Genomic DNA, 7,687 nt, shown 5'->3' with positions numbered 1-7,687 from the left:
ATTCCAAATTTAAAAATTCCAAAACTTCAACATAAGCAACCCCTAAAAGCCCCCGCTTGGGTTGCACACATCACTTTCACCCTTTTCGGAATACAATAAATGGTCCGGCCAGGCCCGTGTGCTAAATACGCTACAGTCGGAAAGCGCACGTTAAATCTCCTATATCAGTCAGTCAGACCCCAGTGTTTCATATCATTTTTCCACCAAACTAAAAAAGAATAACCCCCAACTGGATATGTCAAGCGAACTAATTTTCGTTTCGTCTGTCGATTCATATTCTGAAAAAAATCAAGGGGAACCACTCCAGCTTATGCAGCACACACATTTGGGAAGGTTGCTTCAATAATAATAATACTTCTTACCATGGTTTCACAGTCGTTCGGAACTTTTTTAAGATCTGACACCAGATTATGCTGTCCGAAAATTTATCTATTTTTTTTTAGTGGAGACAGGCCTATCGGAAATTCGAACTTGAACAGCAACGCCAAAACCACATTCCGCCGCATTGACCAGCTGCTGATGACATAGACTAGGCTAGCTTTACACTAAGTCTTATACCAGGCTGGCTCCTGTGGGTAGTAGGTCTGGTCTCTCCTTTGTCCTTGGACCCCCTTTCCGATCATAAGGGTTGAGTATCCCTTGCCAATGAAACACGTGTTTACCATCCTTTTACCTTAGAGCACCCATTTACGACACATGGGGTTAGTTTTGAGTTCGGTTATGGTTTAGAAGTCTCTTGATATAAACATATTTATTTCCAAAAGTGGAGGGATTGGCAAACAAGCAAATTTTGCTTATCTGAATGCCTCTCCCAAACATGATACATAAGTCTCTTTTAACGAATTAATTCAATGTAATTTTCGCAGTATACTCATCCTTATATAATTTCAGCTTCATGACAGTGTCAACATTGAGTGCCCCCTACACAAATATGCAGTCACTGACAACTTATGGAGTGACCTGTACAAAACGGAAGATGCAGACGACTAGTACAAGCACGCACACACACACACATACACACATGCACGCACACACGCACGCACGCACGCACGCACGCACGCACGCACATCGCTATATAAGTGCAATTATCTTGGACGCGACATTCAACCTAATTTCAACTCACCTATCTTACTTTGTTCATGTGTCTAAAGCTTGTGGAATGTGTTAATTACTGAAATGAAAAGCATTTTAATGTTTTTTTCATATCTTTTCAGAATATGTGCACATAGCTTTCAATGACCAGACGAAAAAAAGAATTCATTTCAAGTATGTTGAGAAGAAAACGTAAGTAAAGCACACTATTTACATTCATAATACATTTTATTCCACAGGCTCTATTGTAAAGTTAAACTCTAGCTGCGTATAGGCTGCCAGTATCCATTATATTAGTCAATATGGATCCACTCATCTATACATCTTTTCTTTTGTGACAGGACTCATCTCTGAAAAAATCACCTCACCCAAGAAAATACGACTCATTCATGAGAATGAAAAGTGCAAAGTCTCCCAAGGAATTGTCTTGTAATATAGCATGTGAATAAATAATTTTTTGAAATATCTCACGAAATTAGTTTTATTTTATTGCTTGTAATCATGTCAACTAAAAATGTTTGTTTTGAGGAAAAAGGTCATTTGAACCAACTCCAGGTTAAACTATCCAATGATTGAATCTTATTTCTCCTGAATTAAAATAATTCTGCTAAATATTACTGCAGAAAAAATTTCTGCCAGAAATTTCTGTAGAAAAAAAAAAATTCGGCCAGAAATTTCTGTAGAAAAAAAAAATACTGCCAGAAATTTCTGCAGAAAAAAAAAATTCTGCCAGAAATTTCTGCAGTAATGCATTTTCTCAGCCAATTTTTGAGCTTATGAACATGTGAACACACTGGGACACACATTATTTGGATTCGTCTCCTCGAGAGCTTTCCAGTGATATAAAACATGTTTTTGTAGCTCGCTTCCTTCTGTGTGGTCAAGTTCGGACTCCTGGCCATTCCTAAGTTGTCCCGCCCTGCCTTCGCTTTTACAGTTTTTATGTACTTCTTGTGGAAACTACACATTAATGCTGAACAGGCCTACACTTTATGTGGGAACAATGTTAGCTCACTGGTAAAACAAAGTTATAAATTGTTGAAACTACACATTAGTGCTGAACAGGCCTACACTTTACGTGGGAACAATGTTAGCTCACTGGTAAAACGAAGTTATAAATTGTGTAACCCTGATCAAACAACCTTTGAGCAAGAGCCGCATGATGGTCTTAGTTTGTACCTCAAACCTCGTGACATGACATCGTAGGCTGGAGCTGCTGGAATATTGCTCGACAGGAAGGACAACTTGAATTTTGGAAAGTTGAAGTTATCCCTCTTCTCATACTCTTCTGGGCACGTTATTGAGACTCTGAATGTGGTATGCACATATCTAAATATAAAACAGACGAGGCGGTGTCACTTGCTTCTTTAATTCAGGTTAAGTTTGTGAACGATGATTGGTTGTTTCACAATTATTTACTATTGGATGGCTAAAGTCATCCATTCATAATCTTGATAATCAATAGATTTACACACAGTTGACTGACTTCATCCCCCTTGTCATGAAGTGTTGCGGGTTTCGTCACCCCGAATCTTTATGTATTAAGTCGAAATATGAACTGACGTGCTGTCAGTCGTCCGTCCCACGCGGACTTATCAGCGCAAATGTATCAACTTGAAAAACAACAGATTTGACAGCTAGGATTAAGTCATACGTGACTGTCATTACGTTTTAGTGCTTGAACGGAATCGCACAACAGACCTTTGTTTTTGTCGCTATTATTTCATTTATCGATTTTTTAGTCTGGGAAATATATAGCATGGCGTCGAGTCAAAAGAAAATCACTCAAAGACAAACAAATAATACGTGGGGTCAAGAAGGCAGGTGTTGTAACCTGAGGTGAAAATGTGTAAACCTTACAACACGAGCTTTCAATCAACTGAGGCCACGAATGTGTGTGCCTGCCTCTGGATGCCCCGGGGTCTCGTCCAAGTGTAAGTTATATCCCCCTCAACAAGGAAACACATATATCCACTATATACATCCAGTCCGGTGAGCAAGTCTAGACTTCTGCACTTTTTGAAAATGAAGAGAGTCTCTGGACTTGATGGCCCAAAGACTCCAGCCGTCAATCAACCGTAACCAAGGCATACCCCCGGCGTACCATCAACTCATCAAAGACCCCAATCCCGTTGTTTATATTACTGGCTTAATCCTTTGCTTATGTCGCTGACGTCACCTATGATTGTCATCACTACCCTTGTGTGTACATAACAGGCTATTCTACTGCAGTGTAACAATAAGGGGTGACTATTGAGGCATTTTGGCTATTGCGATACTATTGCGATAGTTAAAAGAACTATTGCGATAGTATTGCGATAGTGGCCCTACTGCTGCGATACTATTGCGATAGTTTTCACTTGCAATTATAGCAGGCTTTAGCAGCATATATTTCAGCATTTTGACTGACACCATCAAAATAATTATAACTTTCTGATACTATTTGTAAAGAAAACAAGAAATGAAAAGAAAACAAGTTCAAATTGACATTTCAAAAACATGGAAAAAACATTTTCACTTCATGTAACTGGTTAAGTCTTAGGTTACTTTAGTGTTTTAGCACCAATGTGAATAAATGTGATTGAATGACTAGTATTTGACTATACAAACTGTAAAACTCTTTAATTGTTTTTTTAAGAAAGTAAATGTACCAAACAAATTAACAATGGAAACTATCGATAGTTAGACGAACTATCGCCAATAGTATCGATTGTTTCAAGTTGCAATCGACAGTGTACTATCGTGAGACAAGCAATCGCAATCAATCGATAGTTCGATGTATCGTTACACCACTAGTAACAATATCTACTCTACTGTACAAACATTGCCTCCTACTTGTATATATACTTAACACCACACTCTGTATATCACTTGCATGATAACGGTGTTAGAACCTACACCGAAACGTCGCTCTTTATTGCAATAAAGAAGTTGTTCATCCATAAATTCTTATCCCTACTTAATTGCTAATTGACAATTGGATGTCTTTTCGAAAACACATAATTCATACCAGCTTCCAACACTATTAAAGAACGGAGACAGACCGGTTATAAGACAGTGGCAAAATTCTGAACGTTCGAAAATTTTGATTCCTCTTGCTGATTTTGAATTGCTTAATTAGCTGATTGAAGAACAATAAGAAGGTAACTGAACCGAAAGAGCTGAAAATGAAATTTCAAGGCGAACAGAATTGGAAATCACATCGTAACACAAGTTTTTCAAGGGGTTGCCGTTATCGCAATGAAACCTTATCAGCAGCACTATGGTTAATTAATGTACTGTTTCAGCTGTTTGAGATTTATTCTGTTATATAGTTACGTAGAGGTGGAACTCTAAATCTTCAGGTATAGATCAAGATATTGATATCTAAATGTCAGTAAGTAACATTGTCATTGTCAATTGTTTATGAAAAACGTGAATTCAAGAAGAGACATATACTTACATATATTTAACATATACTTGCCAAACCACGACCCAGAGATCACAAACCATGACCCAGAGATCACAAACCATGACCCAGAGATCACAAACCATGACCCAGAGATCACAAACCATGACCCAGAGATCACAAAACATGACCCAGAGATCACAAACCATGACCCAGAGATCACAAACCATGACCCAGAGATCACAAACCATGACCCAGAGATCACAAATCATGACCCAGAGATAACAAAACATAATCCTGAGATACGAATCATAATCCATAGATACGAACCATGACCCAGAGATCACAAAACATAATCCATAGATACGAACCATGATCCAGAGGTAATAAACAATGAGATCCTAACTATTTATGTTGACTAAATGTTTTAATTGTTCTCACAACATCAATACAGGTTATATTTCCACCGTCATGATCCATAGATCACAAACAATGACCCAGAGATCACAAAACATGACCCAGAGATCACAAACCATGACCCAGAGATCACAAACCATGACCCGGAGATCACAAACCATGACCAAGAGATACGAACCATAACCCAGAGATCACAAACCATGACCCATAGATCACAAACCATGACCCAGAGATCACAAACCATGACCCAGAGATCACAAACCATGACCCAGAGATCACAAATCATGACCCAGAGATCACAAAACATAATCCTGAGATACGAATCATAATCCAGAGATACGAACCATGACCCAGAGATCACAAAACATAATCCATAGATACGAACCATGATCCAGAGGTAATAAACAATGAGATCCTAACTATTTATGTTGACTAAATGTTTTAATTGTTCTCACAACATCAATACAGGTTGTATTTCCACCGTCATGATCCATAGATCACAAACAATGACCCAGAGATCACAAAACATGACCCAGAGATCACAAACCATGACCCAGAGATCACAAACCATGACCCGGAGATCACAAACCATGACCAAGAGATACGAACCATAACCCAGAGATCACAAACCATGACCCAGAGATCACAAACCATGACCCAGAGATCACAAACCATGACCCAGAGATCACAAACCATGACCCAGAGATCACAAAACATAATCCACAAATCACAAAACATAATTCATAGATACGAACCATGATCCAGAGGTAATAAACAATGAGATCCTAACTATTTATGTTGACCAAATGTTTTAATTGTTCTCACAACATCCATACAGGTTAATATTTTCGCCTTCCTTCGCTCATGACCTGATACAGGTAATGGGTGAAAGTTACAGAGAACCCCTACATGAGATCATCACGCGTGACTTCCGTGTCACTTACTGACTTGACCGCGACTTTATTGCATATGCTGAAAACTACGTTGAGACATAATTGATAAGCTATAATAAAAAAGCAATGCATCAATGTTTACCTACTGGCGATCTGTCTCATACTTCCAACAAAGGTCAAGTTCAGTAAAACAACATGACAGTCATCCATTGCTGCTTTCTCTCAAGATATACTCGTATACGCCAAAGGTTAATCGTGTTTATCATTAATATAAGTCATTGGAGCAAATCAGGTCATGACATAATATTATTTATCTAAATCTGTGTAAACATTCTCAACCACGATAGCAGCGACCACTGCCCAACCCTACCTTCCGAGTGAAAAACGAAATATAAAGTGTTGAATTCAGATCAAAATGAAGTTTAAAACTGACTTCACTTTATCACTTTATAAATTTGGTATATTTCATTTGTTATTTACATATATTGCTATATTGCTATATTGCATTGCTATTGCATTGCATTTATACATTGATATATATAAAATATTAAAAAAACTATACAAAATATACAAAACTATTTGCAACACACAGTGGATGAAAAAACGTCTTTCTTTCCCAAACGAATTATATGTTTAACTAACCTAAAAGGTATACCCTTCAAACGGAAGTCTTGAACAGATCTCATTCACCCTTACGATTGTACCAAGCCAGTTCTTTATGTGGTCGCATTGCCGGCAGACGAACTGACAGCTATTCCGATAAAAAAAGATGCATTGACATTTTATGTCCTCCTCCCCAAACAATCGCGTCACTGTTCGTCATCATGTGTCAATGTTCGTCATGAACATGAACGACATGGCCTCCTTGGACGATGAAGGACCAGTCATGTATGGCGTTACGAGGGAGGTCCTATAAAAGACCACGTCAACCAAGAGATCAGAGCAAGGTTACACAGTTATACGGAGGAGCAACAATGTCTTTCCTACAGTTATTTGTAAGTAGGAACAATGTCTTTCCTACAGATGTTTGTAAGTGGCAACAATGTCTTTCCTACGAATGTTTGTAAGTGGCAACAATGTCTTTCCTACGAATGTTTGTAAGTTGGAACAATGTCTTTCCTATTGTAGTTTGTAAGTAGCAATATTGTCTGTTAAGCAGTTTATTGTCAGTAGCAGCATTGTCTTTTCAACAGTAGCATGTAGAATATGTTTCATTTTGGTTGTTGAAAACAAAACTAAACGTCGATAGAGGTGAGGCCGATCATAACCAACAGCTGGTTTTAATGTTTAAGCATAATTTAGAGTCAGTGAATTCTTAAGTCAACTTTGTAAATCATTTGAAAAGATTGTTTAGGTGCACCTTTAGCATGGAAGATGTGCAAATAACATCACGTTACCTTTCGTTAGTGTATCGTTATTGTTTTATATTTACCGGTTATCTTTGGGCGACGTCGGGCGGTGTGATCTTCAATTTGATACTTTAATTCCATCTTTTTCGTTGGAGTTGATTAGCTGTAGCAGAAGTTGTGGCTACTGTCAAACACAGACATCAGTTGTTTTATGATATGTCTATATGTAAGAAGGATCGGTTGGGTGGTCTAGTTGTTCAAGCGTTCAGATATGTACAACGTTGTATTTCAATGTCCGGTGTTCCCCTATTTATAGCCAGAATACTACTTGAATACAACATTAGTACCATGAAAACTCAACTCCATTCCTGGGTGTATCGAGTCATCGTTACATTCCGTACAGTGGCTGTACCTCTATGTGAGTTTGATCTGAAGCTTGTTTACATTTAAGATAAAGGATGAACATGAACACTTCTCATGTAACACTGGAAGGGAGGCAGAACAGGAAACTACCCATGTTATTTCATCACCAATCCACAAATAGAAAA

General features: G+C 38.0%; 1 long non-coding RNA gene across 1 annotated transcript; it reads left to right on the top strand.

Annotated features, from left to right (window-relative positions):
* The first annotated feature begins 1,131 nt into the window (after positions 1-1,131).
* Positions 1,132-1,557, top strand: LOC125383728. The gene is made up of 2 exons (XR_007222892.1): positions 1,132-1,284; positions 1,434-1,557. It is a non-coding gene; the product is annotated as an uncharacterized LOC125383728 (long non-coding RNA).
* Positions 1,558-7,687: the final 6,130 nt, after the last annotated feature.

Source organism: Haliotis rufescens, unplaced genomic scaffold, assembly GCF_023055435.1.
Source record: "Haliotis rufescens isolate VD_foot unplaced genomic scaffold, xgHalRufe1.0.p SCAF_26, whole genome shotgun sequence".
NCBI lineage: Eukaryota > Metazoa > Mollusca > Gastropoda > Lepetellida > Haliotidae > Haliotis > Haliotis rufescens.
The sequence above is the reverse complement of the archived record's forward strand: the minus strand, read 5'-3'. Positions and strand labels throughout refer to the sequence as shown.